Genomic DNA, 19,024 nt, shown 5'->3' with positions numbered 1-19,024 from the left:
GGAACTAAATGCAGAGATCCACAACCAAGCACCAGGCTGAGCTCTGAGAATCCACTAAAAGGGAGGGAGGAGAGAGGATATAAGCAAAGGAGATCTAGATCATGATGGAGAAATCTACAGAGACAGCTGAACCAAGCTTGTGGAAATGTATGAACTCTAGACCAACAGCTGTGGAAACTACATGGGACCAAACTAGGCCCTCTGTATGTGGGAGACAAATGTGAAGCGTGGACTACATAAGATGCCCCTGGCAGTGGAACAAAGATCCAACTCTGGTACATGAAACTAGCTTGTTGGAGCCAATTCTCTATGGTGAGATGTCATGCTCAGACTTAATGCATGGGAAAGGAGCTTGGTTCTGCCCAACTTAATGTGGCAGACTATGTTGACTCCTCATGGGAGCTCTAACCCATGAGGAGGAGTGGATGTGGATGGAGTATTTGGGGATGGAGAGATAAGCAGGGTACAGCAGGTAGGTGGGATAGAGAACTGTGTTTGGAATGTAAAATGATATTTCAAAAATATATAAATTATAAAAAAAGAATGGGAGGTTGTGCTTAAAAAACAGGGGTTGGTGAAGATCCTGTTTCTCTGGCCTACTCAGCTGGTGTGTTAGCAGGGAATGCCTGCTGGTATTGGAGGCTGAGTAATGGATGAGTTGGGAGAAGGAGGTTAGAAAAGGTCTTTTTCATCCCTTGGGCATGGGACTGGAGAGGAGAGGGAGATTGCAGCAGCTGTTCTGCTACAGAGCAGAGGATAAGACTGTGCTGATCAGGGCTGGAGGAGCAGGAGACAGGAGGAGATTTGCAGTTTGCCTGCCTGCTTCTCTGGCAGTAGTGGCCTGGGAGATTTTAGTATGTTGAAATACACTGGGCCAGAATATTTGTAAAAGTAGGACACATAGCAAAGATATGGAATCAGCCTAAGCATCTATCACTGCAGGAGTTAATGAATAAAATATGGTAAATACACGCAAAGGAATGGTATTCAGAAATAACAAATGGCTTGGCAGTTGTGACAACATGGATCATAATGGTAAATGAAACAAGGCAGGTGTAGAAAGTCTCCTAGCACGGTTTACTTTTAATGTGGAATCAAAGGCGTTGATCTCATGAAAAAAGACAATGGAATAGTGCTTGTCAGAGGATGGTGAGGAGAGAAGCATGGGAAAGATGCAGACAGACTGCTTATGAGAAACAGTTATGTAAGAATAATAAATTGTGATATACTATTATCCAAAAGAGTAATTACAGTGAACAACATTGTATAAAGCAAAATAGCTGCAGAAGAAGAAATGAGAATTGTTCAAGATGATGATTTGTACCCACAGTATCCAAAGCTACACATTATACCACACATACATAATGTTGAATATTTATTCTCATGAAGTCGAGCCTGTTTGTGCAATAACATGATCTCAGAGACAATTGCAAGTTCAAAGTCACCTAGCGCTAGAGTTCAAAGCCACTCTGCCAGCCAGGCCAGAAGTAGGATATGGGATTCTGAAAGCTGATTCTTACATTTGTGTGGCAGCCACTTTACCCTTTGAACTCTCCTCTCAGTCTATTACAATCTTAATACTTTCTTAAGTAATGGATAACAAAAGAATATTATACAAATTTGGAATCACTTATTTAATAAATGCTGCATTTTGATTAGCAGAATTAACCATTATTTATATTGTCTGCAATGTTTATGTAATTATGTAGAGCCTCAAGTTTTAATGAGACAGAGAATAATGGACATTGTTTTTGTCCTTTAAAACTATACTGCAGGAGAGCCATAACATTTAAAACAAAAATGAAACCCAAAGGGTTTTTCAATTACAAATGGTAAGTATTGTGTGGTATAGGAAGGTGTGTAAGGTGCCAACTTAGCCACCAGGAACTGGATATAATTTTTCCTGAAGCGTTATTTATTCCTCCTCATTGGTTATTTAAATTTATTCTTTTGTGAACTAGCATTTCATTTTCTTTCCCTATTTTTCAGTTGGAGTGTTTATTTTTAATAGTTAAAAGCATTAGGGAAAATTTAAAGGCAAAAACAACCAGAGTAATGTTATATCCAAAAGCTAAGCCTAAATTCCCTTTTGTGAGTTGTCTTAAGTTCAACCCATGCATATACATTTCACAAGTGTTTATTTCATGTAAGGATACCATTTTGAACATAGTCCTTGATAACAATCTGTAGTTAACTTTTTAAAAAACATATGCATTATTTCTCTTTTCTTTTCAAAAGTAGAATTGCTCTATATGATGCTGTCTATGGCTTTGGCTAGTATTGTCTACTAGTAAAACATATATGGCTTAATGAAGCACTGGTATTCTCTGTGTTTACAATTTTGATGCATCTTGGGGGCAACATGATTTTATATAAACTGGGTAAATTATTAATGAAACTTACTTTTAATTGTTAATGGTTTCACATATGATCTAATTAATATGTTAGCAGCAGGATTCACATGGATTTTCTATCATTCTCTTTGCTATACCCTGATACTTGTTCCCTACAGTAGGAAAACTAAATCTAATGAGATTTACAAATTTGAAGGGTGGTAATTTAGCATAGTGTATTTTGCCAAATTCTGTGGCACATTCCTTCATGTTTACCACCATTTGGCAGTCACATAGCCTAGTTTCTGTACATTCTCATTTATGAAATGCAATGAGAATTTAGTGATTTTTCTATATAGGAGGTTTCTTGTTTTGGTTGTTGTTCAGCTCTTTTTGTATGATTTTGGGGATAAGGTCTTGATCTGTATCCTAGGCTGGTCTCAGAATTACTATGTGGCTTGAGCTGGCATCAAATTTGTTATCTTTATGCCTCAGTCTTCCAAATCTGGAGATTAAAGATATGAGTCACCATTTTCAACTTCAGCATTCTTATATGTTGCTCATATAAAATTGCATACATATAATTTGTTATATATAGCTATCATTTGTGTTTCATTTACTTTATCTATACATATACATTTACTTTGTTTTTATACATATATATGTATATATTAAACAAAAGTATTATAAAAAGCAAACCAATGAAAACTTCCAGGCATTACCAAAAGTGTGATGACATAATAAAATGCTTGGATTGTTTTGGGCTACAATAATTTTTACAAGATACAAGAGAAGTACAAAAGCAATAAAATTCCCAAATGAAAAGTTAATCATCAGTTACATGAGATACATCACCCTGGTGAAGAGTTATACTAGAACTAGTTGCTGAGAAGGCTGTAGCACAGCAACACACAAAAGCTCAATCAGGCAAACTGGAAAGACAGTGCCTTCTCTCTCATAGTGTATCTCTGTCATTGCGCAGTCTCTTCTTTGTCTGTTGCTCACTATCCAATGAAGATTATATGATCATGTCTGAGAGTTGTGCTAATTGAAGGGCACAAAAATAATTAGAAATAAGTCGGATCACATGTTCATTTAGCAAAACTACAGTAGTATAATCTCCTGTGGGACTTGGGAATTATTTAAACATAGCCTTTGACCAGGTTTAAAGCGCCAAGCATGAGTTCTCTACTGTGGAACAGGTCTCATACTCAATCAGGCATTAGTTAGTTACTCCAGGAATATCTGTGCCATTATTGTACTCATGAACATATCTTGTGCCATTATTGTACTCATGGACATATCTTTCAGGCAAATTTGCATTGTAACATGAATAGTCCATAGCTATCAGAGATCCCTGATGACCTTTCTTTTCCAATCACCCATATATCTTCTGACACTGAGACAATAGTCAGAAATAAGGAAACATCTAGAAGTTCCTGTTAAATTTCTCATATATCCAAACTGTGTAGTTTTTTGGTTGTTTTGTTTGGGGGGTTCAAAGATTTTGTTTATTTGTTTAATCTTTGTCACAAGGTTTCAGGCATCATGGGCTGGCATCAGTTTTCCTCTGGATCCCACTGAAACCTAAATTATAGAACTTTTGATTCTTATGTCTCCACTTCCTTAGTGTTAGGAGTAAAGGCACATGCCATCATGCTCGGTTTGTGTAGTTCCAGGGGTTGAACTATGACCCTCTGAATATCACACAAGTGTGCTAACTTCTGAAATGTATACCTCTATTTTCCTTAGAGTGCGGTCTTTTCGGGTTTGGTGACCATTTTTTTCAAATATATCTATTTCCTTATGGCTTATCTTCCACACTTTCAGTAGTACTCCTTTATCAGGAATGTGGTTTGTACATAATTTTCCGATTGTAGAGATGCATTTGTACTTTTTGATCCTTTATTTAGGAAAAAAAAAGACTATTGGCTCTGAAGTTAAACAACTTTGACTCAAGTCCAGTTCATACACTGGCATATGAAATTAGGCAAAGATATTGCAAGGAACTACTGTATTGTTTATTTCTGTTCTGTCCTCAAAGTGCAGAAGAAAAGTCTCACTATCCTTTTTCAGGGAGAGGCTGTCATGTGAGTCGTTTTAAGCCAATTAATCATTAGTACAGTGAGTTACGTCAGAGGAAAAATCCTTACCTACATACCCATGCCTCCCTGCACGTAAAACCTGGGATAAAGGTGAAGCAATGCAAGCAATCATCCAGTGTACAGGAAGGAATAGCAGGGTTGGGGGAGATGTGATTATGTACATGTCCTGGTTGTCATAAATCTGTATATGCAAACCTTAGTGATTTTTATCCACTAAGGTGTCTATCAATTTACTAAAAAATTTCAGTCTTGATAATTGATTAATTCTCCTCAAACAGTTTCTTACCATGGTGCTCAGAAAAAACACTTTTTTCAACCGCCGTTGCTAATATGTAAACACCAAAATACATGAATATAACTTGCTTGGTATACTTAGTGTTACTAGAATGTATATGATTTCAGGGCTGACCACTTTGCTTTGGGTAACCAATTTAGGATTCACCCTTGGGAAGGATTTCCCCCACGCATGGTCAGCATTCCTTAATTGCCTATAGTTCTTTATTAAGAAGTGGAGCCCCATGAGATTCTGGCTTTTTATTCTTGTATTCTACTGCTGTGCTTGTTCTGGTCTTCTTTAGGCAGCCATATTGCTAAGGTGAAGCTTCCCTGGAGCCCCAGTCTCACAGCAGACTTTCTTTTCCTTGGGCTCTTACAGTTTTTGTACCCTCTCTTACCCAGTGTTTCCTGAGCTTCCATGACAATTAAATAAAAGTAGGCCATGAATTAGAGGGTAGAACATGAGAGGGGTTGATGGGAGAAAATGGACATGAATAGAAATGATGTATTTACTTTGAAATTTCAAAATTAAAAACTCAAAAAAAAAGAAAAGAAATGACTTTCAGTTATCACCTTCTGAACTCCAAGTTCTGGGTCACTGCTCTGCAGAAATTATAGCTGAAGTCTAAAACTTCAGTTGGTATTTTACTGAGACTCAAACACAAGAACCAGGACCTCTATTTGTTCTCTACTAAGATAGGATCTTGGTCAGGGCTCTTATTTTAACACTTGTGCTTTATCTCTTTATCTGTAAACTGGAGATAATATTTATTATTTTATATTATCATCACAAGAACTCTAAAATAGTTTATGCAGAAGCACCGAGTGTAGTCCTGGTAAATGCTAGCCACTGAAGAAATAGTATTTCATTTCGGTTCCACAATGCTGACATCTTTTAAATGAACATATAATATATTTAAATATATCATGTATATACATATTTATTAAAATCAGTACCAGGTATTACATTGTAGAATGTTTACTAGAATATGCATATCATTAAATGTTCCAATTTTCAGGGTTCTGAAGGGATCAAATTTCCTTGCATGAAAAACATTCCTAGACTCTAAGAAATTCATCTTAGTTAAAAACAATGATGCCTCAATGTCGAGATAAAATAATCCCACTACTACCTTTGTACAAGCATATTATTTGGTTGTTTGACTCTCTTTGTAACCACCCATGTTGATTTTTGTTTGTGCTTTAAGATTTGCTGTAGCTTATATATTTTGGTTTAGAAAAATGCCTAGCTTTTATTAAACTTATTTTTAAAATCCAATGTTTACTGCTTAGCTAGAATAATTTCTTTTAGGATGTATGCAATTGGAATAAATATTGCATTTGACAGAAATCTCATCTTTACTTTCAATAGCAGATTGTAGGCATAATGGCTTTTTCAAATTTGACAATGGGGGTGGAATCTCAACAACCACAAAACTGTATACTTGACATATAACTAGTTTTTTTAGTGATCACCTCTGTTGTTGTCTTGCATTTTTACAACTAGAATATTCTGAATGAGTGATATAAAGCATTCAACCACATAACTATTTTATGACCTATATCATAAAAGTTCTAGAGCTTCAATTAATTTTAATATAGGTTCTGCAAATGTGGTTTCCACCCAGTTCAGTAATGAACCATCCTAGTCCTAGACTATAGCTTCGTTGGTATAATGAGTTTTATACGTACTAGAAAGAGTGTTATGAAGCCATTCGTGTCAGACAGTATTTTTTTTACAATTAATTTGTTGGACATGAACTAAGATTGGATACATATAAAGTTATAAAAATAATCACTACAATAGTTTGGTACAGAAAAATTCCATTCCTGATCCTTAGCATTTCTGCTTAGGTATGTTAGCAGGAGCTCTAGAGAATGAGGAATCCTTAGTTAAATGCTACAGAGAGAAGAAAATTTCTAGAAAGATAGAATCACATCAAAAGAGGCAGATAAAAATGATTATCACGCATTTTGAGAAGCTATGAATAAGTTGTGTATTTGTAAGAACCAGAGAGTGTGGCAGACAAGAAGCAGATTATAAGGTACCTATAAATGATAAGAAATTTAGAGTTAATGGTTCATGCAGTATTGAGATATTCAGGACATCGGAAGAGGAAAATACCATGAAGTTTTACTTGAAGACATGGCTGTAAAGATACATGAAAGATACTCTGACAGAGAGAAAAGGAACAAGTCAGTCACAAAAAATCCAGACAACACTGGAGCCATGCTAGAGAAGGGAAGACATGAAGGGCACTGCGCAGGGAATGTGGAAGGGGAGTGAATGTCTTGTAATACAGGAAAGACAGTTGAAGAGCAGTACTATGATCCCCAAGTTGAATTGTTGAGAAGCCAGAGAGGACAGAAACAAGAATAACACTGTTAAGGTTCCATAGAAGTCCAACAAAAGACCACAATCCACGTTTGCAGTCAACAGCAGCTTTCATGCTGGGGCAGACCATCTTACACAAAGGTTAAATGGGTAAGACTCTGTTGGGGGAAAGTCCTGTGCATTTGTCAATAAAGCACTGTTGAGCCAATAGGAATCTAGATAGGTGGGACTAGGAGTCCAGGAGGACTCTGGGAAGGAGAAAACACAAGAGATTCGAGATGTAACCGCCATGGGGTAGGAAGCCTGGAGCTATTCTCCGGTAAGAGAAATACTTAGATTAACAATTATGGGGTAATTACTTAAGTCAGTAAGACTTAAGTCAATTATGGGGTAATTACCTAGCCAGTAAGAAACAAGCAAGGCCAACAGCTTTATAATGAATATAGCCTCCTGTGTGTTTATTTGGGACTGATGTGGCTCTAGAACCAGGTTGGCGGGAAGGCTTCTCTCAAGGAAAAAGCTTCTCTTTACAAGACTCCAAGAGGATTTCACAGGCTCTTTTTAATTACAGACAAAGGGAAGTCCTGTGGCAATTAGCTCAACTCAGATATGATTAGTTTAAGCAAAAGGCATTCATGTTAGTAACTTTTAATTGGCTAGGATTAGGATTAGTTGGGGATTTGTCAGGAATACAGTTATCTATTTTTAGACAGGCCTGGACAAGTCCCAGGCTTTATCCTTGTTTGGTTATCACCTTGAACTTATTGAATACAGAGGCTGGCTCAGGCCTGGCCTGACCTAGCCCTACATCTACCAGGGCTCCTCTTCGCTGTTGTGAGTCTTGGAGACTTTTCCTTTGCTCATGACTCTTCCTCAGAAACTGCTTGCTCAGTCTCTGGAAACTGGATCTCTGAGAGAAGAATGAGCAGCCTGTTACGGGATTGTTTCAGTCCTTTCCACACTAGAGAAGAAGCAGCAGTTTGCAAGGGTATGTGTTGTGTTGCTTTCTCTTGTACTTATTTCTCTTTTTCTTTCCATAGTTGTTGGTTTGCAGGCAGGGTCTAATGATATTTTGCATCTCTGAACATACAGACTAAACTGAACCACCACTAAAGAACAGCAGAAAATCAATGCTAAGACTCCATAAAGAGGAGCTCCAAGGTTTGACGATTGGGTGTTAAAGAAATGTCTCAGGCTTGGGGAGATATAGCCAAGTTCTAAGGAATAAGAAATAAACATAGCAAACGTGGGAAAGGTACAGCACAGATTTTTCCTTTACATAAATATTAATACATATGAGCCTTATTCTCCCACATTAATATCATTTTAGCACAGATGTCTAACATCTGCAGTATATTATTAACATTTTTATCAAGTGAAACAGGGGAGAAAATGTTTAATTGTCTTCTCTTACAGATTTGAATATAAATATGAATGGATTTAAATTTTTAAATGATATCATTTTTCATACTTCAAAGCAATTTGCTTACAGCTATTTTCCACATGCATACATAGCTGAGCTAATGAATATTTATGTTTAGATAAATCAAAGAGTTAATTACTTTTCCTTAGTCTTCCTAGAATGCCACTTTTACTTTCTTATTTAAAAAAATACAAGCTTGTGTTGACCCTTGAACACAAAAGGTTTTATAGTATTTTTTCATTAGTATTTTAATTCATATAATTACCTTTCTCATAACTGGTGTATATTTCATTTGACTTTATAATATATACATGTCATTTTGGTACTAGTTCTTGTTCTTCATGAGAAAGGCAAATTGCTTTTACATAGTAGGAATCATTATTAGGAAGACTTTGAAATATTTACTAAGTTCTTTATTAATATTTTTAATTCCACATAGGAATTGGTTATTAAATTTTAGTTAGGAAATTATTACAATGTTACCGTGTTGCAGAAGCAGTTTTCATCATTATTGCCTTGCTCCTATTTGACTTTGGTACATTTGTATACTAAAGACTGTTAATGACAAAACCATGCTTGAAACATATAAGAATACATAAGATTATATTTACTTCAAATGACCCAATAAAATCCACAAATTAATTTTTTTCATATTTCATTCAATAAAATCCAAAAGTATATTGACATGGCAGGTGTCAAAAGGATAATTTTGATGCTTCACATGAATTATTTATCCTGGGGCTTTGGGGACTTTGGAAGATGAAATGAGCATCTATATAACAAAACATATGTTGCATTGGTGTTATTGGGAATAAAACATCTGACAACAGCAAGTAAAGAAGAATAAGGTAATTTTGGCTCCTGGCTTCAGAGAGGTTTCTGGCTTTCATGGTAGGAAATCATGGTGGCTCGATCCTGCTGGGTTGACTCCTGTGTGAGACAGATCACCTGTTCACATCTTAGCAGACAGAGGCCAGAACCAGGCCTGAGTATGACCTTCAAAGTTGCACCCCCAGGAATATGGTTTTGTTAACTGGGCATCACCTCCTAGAATCCTCAAAGCAAAGGATTATGCCTTTAAAGCAGAAACAAGTCAGAGAATTCAGAGTCAAGCCAAGAAAACAGTTGAATGAGGGTGAACACTAATGGATTTGTAAGTGCTTAAATCAAATCCATGTCCTAAAGCAGATTAGTGGTATAACTTTAAAGTCAATGAATGGCTTGCTAAATGTGAGGAGAAAAAATATCAGAAACTGGTTACACAGAGAATTAAAAAACACAGGCTTTAATCTGACTTAAGGAGGTGACTTCAACTCTATGCCCTCTGTTTCCTATGATGTAAGGAAAGAGACAAAAATAATCATCCAGTTTGCCTCCAAATGTAGTGTTCTGTGCTCCCATAGAAAGTTAGGATAACAGAAGTTATTCACATTCATCCCAGCCCCCAGCACAATAGCTCGTCTGAAAGCAGCACAGATTAATTATAGAAACTGTTTGAGTGGTGGTGATTCAGAAATCTCATGCTCCTGGCTTCCACCTCCATCTAGAAATATGGAAACATATCCATCAGCACAATTGTTATGGGGTCTGGGAAGGATGATTCAATTAATACTTGGTTACAAGTGTGAGATCCCCAGTTCAAATCCTAGAACCAATATAAAACAAGATGTGGTCAGTGGGCATCTGTTTCCCTCATGATCCGTAACTTGGAGAAGGAAGAATCCCAAGAAGCCCACAGACCAGCTACCCTTGTGTACATAGCAGCAAACAACAACATACTGTCATAAAACAAAGTATCAGCTGATGATTGATGCCTGAGATGCATATTTTATATGTATGCCTTGGTATGTGTGGACACACTCTCATATGGATGGATATGCACACACACACACCGTGTGCATATACACATAAGTAATTGCATTTTGCAGTGTACAAAAACAAATAACCCAAAAAAGTATGAGATAAATCTCCTTGTGCTGGTTGGTGGAATTAAATGTCCCACCTAGAGATTCTTGTTCCAAGCTCTCGTTTTTCAGTACATCCATGACACCCATTTCAAACCACTGAAATTCAAGCATAATTGAGTTGTTAGGGTTACTAGGAAAAAAGCTATTAAAAGGGAGAGACATACATAAACTGATCTTTAGTACTTCCATTCTTATGTATTGGAAGAAATGTAAGGCATAAAAATGAAAGATCATCTTTAAAAACAAGCTAAAAGTGAGAATCGAAAATTTAGGAGCTTTGTTTTTTTAGAAACATCTGTACCAGTTTGAAACAGATGATAACATTTTTTGTTATCCAATGTACCTCTTTCATTTAAACCACAAAGCAATGAGTATTATGTTATTTTTGTCACTTGCAGTTGACTACAATGATTCCTGTTGTAATCCAGGAATGGAGATGAGACTCAATCAGAAGAGAATTCAAATCTAGAAGTGCAGCAGCAGAGGATTAATTGGAGATTGTGGAAGGCAAATTTATAACATTGAAGGTTTGGTTAAAAATATCAAGAATACAAAGCTAAGCATCAGTTACAGACCATACAATATAAATGAATAGAATAGTTAGGGTCTATTGATGTTATAAGATACTACTACCAAAACCAACTATGAAAGGAAAAGGTTTATTTCAATTTGAAGCTCTCAGAACACATTCCATCCTGGAAGTAGTCCATATTCTATCCTGAAGGTAGTTAGGGCTGCAACTCTGTCAGAGGTAGGAATTGAAGAAGTCATACTAGAACACTGACTACTTACTGGCTTGCTCAACCCACTTTCTTATACAACTTAGGACCACCTGCTCAGTGTTAACATCACCCGTCATGGAGCAGGCCATTTCACAGCAACCAGCAATAAAAATACCCAACAAACTAGCCTATGGGCCTGTGGAGGTGTTGTCTCAACTGAGTTTGTTTTTCTAAATATCTCTAGCTTGTGTCAACTTGATAGAAAATTACCCAGCACAAAGATATTCATGGACACCTGCCTATGTGATAAATTATAATATTGAATGAACCTAACCACCTCAGTGTGTTTATTGCTACAGAAAATAATAGGAAAAAGCTGCACAATAATCCACTGATCTGCTTTCTGAGAGGCAGCCATAATTGTTGAAATAAAGTTGGGGAGATTTCCCAAGGTTTTCATATAAAAGAAACACCGCTTATTTGTGAAAAGCTTACTAATTTTCTATAAGACACACCTGTGACCTAAACTCCTGTTTGAGGAGCAATCAATTTGCTAATATAGTCCAGTCATGACACCTGACTAGTAGAGGAAGTAACCAGGAGACAAGCCGACATTGGGGCATTCAAGGACCATTATGCAGAGCTGATGTTAATGGCAAAATATCTTTAAAAATAAAATGATAAGAGAACACATGCAATGGATCCTTTGAGGTGATCCAGAAACTTAAAAGTACACAACAGAGACACCCTTGTAAAAACATTCAGAAACCTAAAGAGAATACACTACAGAAGAAAGCTCTCAGGACTCAGGCAGAAGGATTGTTACTTTTTACAATACCTTGATAGACTTCATCAACAACAAACGAAGGAAGAGGACAGGGAATGCAAAGTCCAGCATCCTATGATGACAATGGCTTACCAAACACAGTATCACTATGTGGAAAAAATAGAACTTCCAACTTATCTTCTCTTGTTGCATACTCACAAAATATGTAACTTCTTAGAACAGATGTGTAAAAACATTTTCCTTAAAGAACAAGCAGTATGTCATTCCCACAGTGGGCAGGTATGATATCCTCTACTACAATATGAACACTATCATTCTGGAGACAGCATTTGATCACACGAATTGAGGGCACAGTTCCCAAGATGTTCTGAGTTTGTTAGATGTAAACTGCAAGCTCAAGGTGGCCGACCTGAATTTCTAAGGGATCCGATATAAATTAGGCTTCCCATAACCACATAACTGGATATGATCATTTGCTTGAGATTCTTATATAACTCAGGAAATATTTATATAAGTATGTTTATATAAAGAGTTTTCCTAATTGGTCTACATAAGCAGCAGATCTTTCCTCAGGGGCAGGGTCCTGAGAGAGGGAACAGGTATCAGAAGAGAAAGACAGAGAAGACAGGGAAGTTTGGAACCAGAATCCTGCATAAGCTATACCTCTTGACAAGCAAACTTATTAAGAAGCACAGCCTCTTATATACTATTCCAATGGGGGAATAGAGCTCACAGCATTTAGCGTACAGTGGGACAAAGTCATCAAAGACTAATCAAGCAATGTTGCACATAGGGAACACAGGAAGTGTCAAGAGCATTACAAACCAAGAACACTGTGGTCTTGGGACTGATGACTCATACAGTCTCTACAGGGTGAAAAGTCAAGGCCACAGGAACTGAAACCTTAACCCTTTGAGGTCCTGCCTATCCCCTCTCAACTCAAGCTCACTCCTGGGCAAGGACACAGAACTTGAGTCCTTTGCCCTTTTATGTGGCCTTTGGGAAAGTCTTGGATTGGCCTAGCTTTCACTAACCAAAGATAAAATTTGTATGTGTATTTGCACACACGCACTCACATGCATGCAGAGTTTCTAGTCCTTCTCTTGAAAAAACAAGCTTCAAAAACCTATTTGTTTATATTCAGATACTAACAAGCTCTCTATATCTTGTCTATTTGCATTTTTAGAAAAACTTTACTGTATCATGTGATTAAAGCATGGGCAATAACATTAAAGTGTGATTGGAAATAGAGTTTAGGATTTAAGGATAGCAAACATAAGGAAAGCCAAAAAGGTTTCCTGATACTTCAGCATTCCTTCATAGTGGTGATGGATAGGGATCCCTCACAAAGGAGTTCCTTTCACAGAGGATTACATCATAGCATCTGAGATGGCAGGTCAGACAATAGCTTTATGGGAAGCAGTTCAAAGTTCGTGGTGAAAAAGGCTGATTAGAGTGCCTTTGACTTGTTTTGGATAGGGGTGATCCGTCAATGTTTTACACACACACACTCATGCACACTCATGAACACACACATGCATGCACACAGACACAAACACATATAATGATATAGACATAACTATATAGTACATGTTAAAGGTTAGAAATTGTAAATCTGAATCAAATGACAATCATGAACTTAAAAAATCAATAGCATAGATTTTGTCATATTAAGCCAGCAAATCTCTCCAACAAAGAACACAAAGGTCTACAAAAACTGTGTGGTGGACGTCTTAAGAAAAACAGCAGAGCTATTGTTTTCAAGACAATATTAGCAGCTGGCATAACAGCATTCATAGACATAAAAGAAGTTACAATTGGTTTGTCTGGAATTTTTCATGTGATGAAAGAAAACAGCCCAATATCACCCTGAGTTCAGCAAACAGTGCATATGAACATACATATATACAAACATATATGAATATATATGCATAGCATATATTATGTATATATATATACACATTAAACTTATCTTCAAAAAGTCAATACAAGAAGTGAAATTTTCACCAGAAGGACTCACTGTACTTGGAATAGCAGAAAAATAAGTATCAAACTGGAAAACACAGATAAAATAATGAAGAAACATGCATAAGTCCCAGAACTAAAATATTAAGTGTAACATCATTTAGAGAGGCAGAAGCCTAAAGATGATTACAGGTTCCAACAGGAGAAAAGAAAAGCAAGAATCTGTTAAATATAACAAAAAAACCACAGCATCATCATGGATGAGAAAAAAACTGCAAATGAGTGAAAAGCGTTAATCACAGAGGTTCTCACAAATCTACAAACAATATGGACTAACCAAACCCAAGACAGATAAACATGGAAAAAATTATTCATGAGACATCATAAGGACAATTCTTAAATCTGTGGTCACAGAGCATCTTATCTTTCACAAGCAGTACAAAAGAAATAAAAAAGATATACCGTTAACAAGAAAATTACAGTAAGATTAACATGTGCATTTATATCAGGAACAGAGGATGCTATAGGAAACAGTATGAAACAAAATAATACATTATTCCCCACAACTGTTATGGGGAAACTAACTTTCTGATTAGATTTGAGGTCTGATTCACAAGAGAGAAATCCAAATGTGGTGCTATAATCTTAGTAAAAGCACATGGCTGGGGTGGCTGTGAGCCCTAAGGTAGAACTTCCTATTGTTATTTAGCTAAAAGGTCATGTTGCCAAATAACATTCATAATCTTTATGTTTATATCTATTGTCCTGAGCTGCTCTCAACTTTAATTAGTGAAGCTTCTTTGTGTTAGCATTCAGCGTAAAAATATGAAACTGTCAAGGTGCTAAGAATTACAAATCTAGCCTTCAATTATAAACATGGCATCTATTTTAGCACACCTGCTGCTGAGACTTAGTGAATCACACAAAGAGGCAAAAAGAATGTAAGATGCAGAAAATAGGGAATAATTCTGGTAAATGCTGTTTTCTAGACATTACACATCTATTGCACTTAGGAATTCCCAGTGTCTGTGGTTAACTGTACAAGGCTGGCAAAAGATTAAGCCATCCAAAATCCCAGCATAGCTGTATTAGATGAGCACCAGACCCCATCCTTACTTCATCACTATTGGCTTGAATAGTTTCTGGGAGAGGGAAAAAATCTATCTTTCTTTTGAGTTTGTGGCCCCTGGTAGGTTACCCACACTGCAGTTGATCACCTTACAGTTATACACATATGAGTAGCACTAACTGGACTTAGCGGGTTATCAAAAAAAGATAAATTTAGGGGTACATTGGCAACATATGTGGAATTGGAGGAAAGAGTGGATGTTGATATAATCATATCTCTTTTTACTTATGTATCAAATTCAGAAAAATTAAAAACAAATAATTTTAAAAGGCAGAAAAATATATGCTTTAACAAAATGTGAAGATACAACCATTGTACACTCTTCATAGAGATATAAATGATAGGTATATAAAAGTTTTATAGGCTCTTTACTAAACAATGAGTTTTAGACATTTACAAAGGTTTGACTTAGAGCTACCATATGACTAAATCATTCCAATTACAGGATTAACTATATATTGAACCCAAATACCCAACCTGAAAGGTTTCTGTACCTCAATATTAAGGCTCTCCACTGATGCAGCCATTCAATAAGGAAAACAAGTCCCAATGGTCTCAGGATAGAGGAGAAACCATGAGGAGAAAACCACGTGACAGATCAGGGAATGTACCTTAAGTAGCCTGTAGGCATGGTCTTGAGCTTCTCAATGATAGGAGGCACCAAGGGTGGGCCTTCTCAGGGACAGGATCTGGAATGGGAGTTGCAGGACTGGGTGGAGCTTTGTAACACCACTTTTTCACTTACAGAAGCAAAATGTAAACAAATTTAACTGCTCCCAAAATGATAAATTGATGAATAGTTAGAATTTCAATAAAGTGGAATGTTACTTGTCAACACATGCAGAAGTAAATGACAATTGCTAGTTTCAATGTAAATCAACCTTTAGAACAGTTTGATATGTGGAAGCAATTGGTAGCTAAAGACCATATAACATGTCTTTATTGTTCTGAAATATTCAGAATAAGCAAAAATGGGTGTTGTGGAGAGGTTTCAGGAGAGCAATAGCTTAAGGGTGCAAATACATTTTAAGGTTATAAATCCTAAAATTAACTTAGATATATTTTTGGTGCATAGACACATCTGTGAGTAGCCAAAAATAATCCCACTAATTGTTCTTTTTCAATGCGTGAATTGTATGGTATGTAAATTAGATCAAAACAGAATGATGTCTCAGGGAAGTGATGCGTAAAACTCACAACACGTTCTAAAGTTTATTAAAGAATAAGTTTAGATCAGCTTCAAATTATAACTAAGGATAATATAAATGTGCTTAGCATGAATAGTAAGTATTTAATTATAACAGAAAATGTACTTACTGGCATGAAAATAGCCACATGAATAGAATATGGTGGCATCTAGAAATAGATCCAGGTGCATATAAATATGGATATCTTTTTTTATTTCTTTTAGAGACACTATCTTTCTATGTAGCTTACACTGTCTTTGAATTAATCATGTAACTGAGCTGGCTTGGAACTCATGATCCATGTATTTCTGTCTCTGGAGAGCTTATTTTATAGGTGTGTACTCTACCACATTAACAACTTTCTTAATAAAGTTAATTATGTGGATACAATAGTCGACCCCATGCAGCAGTAAGAAACAGTACAGAATTACATTATGGTACAATGTATAGAAGCTCTGTCAAAAGCTATCCTTACCTAGTAGTGACTCACAGAAAGTACAGTAGTGCATCATACATGAAAGCTGCACTTAAAGTATCCAGGTAAGGAAGTAGTTTATTTAAAGGAAACACTTGAAAAACTATTGATGCTTTTCCAACCATTTATTTGCTTTGTGTTACTTCTTGTTCAGCAGTTTTGTTGTTATTCATTCTTTCAATAAGGAGTGCTTTGAGGCTGTGGAGACGGAGTCTACAAGCACTTGCAAACTAAATTGTTTGCAAGAGTACCTCAGTTCATGATTATAGATGCAACATAGGTAGTTGTTGAAAACTGATTAACTCCGCTGTAAAGGCACAATAAAATGGGCAAAAAAGTCCAGGTAATTCCCAAGTCACCTATCAATCATAATGATTCCTTGGTGTTATCATTTAGTCTCCAAAATCCAAACCTACACTTTGAGATGATGAATTTAAAGTAGTCATATGCACAAGCAGACCTTTAACTTATCTTTAAAAAAGTAAATTGAAATACTGAGAACAATAGGAAATACTTTGTCTCATTTTTCTAATTGCTGCAGTTAAATTTTGTCTACATTCTTTTCACATAGCTTTAATATATTCTTTCTATTGCAATACTGACTAAAATAGATTTACCTCATATTTTACTTATCATATCTGTAGAATACTATCTATGTTAACAGCTGCTGAGGCAGCTTACTTTCAAAAATTGCCCTTTTGCTAACATTATAGGTAGTTCTTGATATGCATAATGTAACAATATGAGTATACACTCATTGATTAAAAAATGATGTAAAGCACTTCTGTTGAGGAAGGAATGGCATACACGTGTAAGTCTGTTGGGTGTCTATTCTGTCACACTATGATCTATATGCTTTCTTAAATTACTGTATATTTGCAAAGTATTTTAATATGAAGTTGTATGAATTCTTCAAGGTTTGCTCTTACTCAAAATTGCTCATACTATTTCTAGTCCTTTGTGGTTTCATGTGACTTTAGAAATGTATTTTTTCTATTTCTCAGTTAATTTATCATGAATATTGTTGTAATAAGTGAATTGAATCTAAATGTAGCTCTGCACAATCTTAAGAAGGGTCTTCTATTCCTTATATTTCCATGTCTTCTGTTTCTCCTTTCGGTTCCCTGCAGTTTTCAGTACACACCGCTTTTACTACTTGAACTGAGTTTTTTCTTTCTTTAGTACTTTGCTTTCCAGGGCAATCTTAAGTAGAATCATTCTTCATGATTCGTTTTAGAGAATGTGTTAGTGTATGGATACACAATTTATTTTTTATTGATTTTTTATTTTGCATGTTCACTGAATTTATGAGTTGTAATGGGGCTTTGTTTTATTATATTCTGAAGATTATAGGGTGCATATGAAATGATGACATCTGTGAAAAATGGTATCTCAAGACTTACTTTTCAGATCTCATTGCTTTTTATATATTTTTCTTGATTCCATTTCTGAATTACAACTCATTAAGTAAAATATTACCAATTCTTCAAACTCAAAAGATGTGTAAGATTTACTTAAGAGTCTCTCTAAGGTCAGGAATTGGAGAATACAACTTTAATTTCTGAACTAAGGAGGCAGAGTCAGGTGGATATCCATGAATCTAAGGCCTCCCTGGTCTATATAACGAGTATGGCCATTGAGGAATTCTGTCAAACAACAACAACAACAACAAACACCACAAGGAGAAGGAATAAGAAAAGAAGAAGATGAAAAAAAAGGAGCTAAAAGAAGGAGAATCTCTCTAGGGATTTGGGTCAGAAGTTCTTAGATGATGGGTGTAGCTACACAGGTGTTCAGATGTGGCTTGATGCTTTGCAAGACACTTAATTAGACAATATTCCTTTACTTCTTATAAAGGCATAGTGTTTATGTATGGGCAATACCTAAGAAAGAATGTTTAGTGTTACATCCAGCAATGCTGCTCATTAGAAAAAAGCCCCTTAGTTTAAAGCAATAATTATAATTAGTGTATGTTTATGCAAATATTGACTGATATAAACAAAATCTTGAATTATAATAAGGAAGCAATAAAGTCCCTTGTTAACTGTATATGAAATACTATTATCAAACAGTAACTCTGAATGAAAACAATTTACTTGACACATTAGCCTAAATATATTTCTTGGATTTTAAAATGTATGTAGACATTATAAGAATCCATCACCATCATTGTTTGCCCCCAAATATATCTGGTTTAATAAAAATTATAATCAGAGTGATAAACAGTCTTGTTTTGTCTCCTTAAAACATAAAGCACTTTTGTGATAATATGCTAATAAAAATTGTTGGTAAACAATTAGGGTATGAAAGACAAGATTAA

Source organism: Mesocricetus auratus, unplaced genomic scaffold, assembly GCF_017639785.1.
Source record: "Mesocricetus auratus isolate SY011 unplaced genomic scaffold, BCM_Maur_2.0 Super-Scaffold_100007, whole genome shotgun sequence".
In the NCBI taxonomy this organism is placed as follows: domain Eukaryota; kingdom Metazoa; phylum Chordata; class Mammalia; order Rodentia; family Cricetidae; genus Mesocricetus; species Mesocricetus auratus.
The sequence above is the reverse complement of the archived record's forward strand: the minus strand, read 5'-3'. Positions refer to the sequence as shown.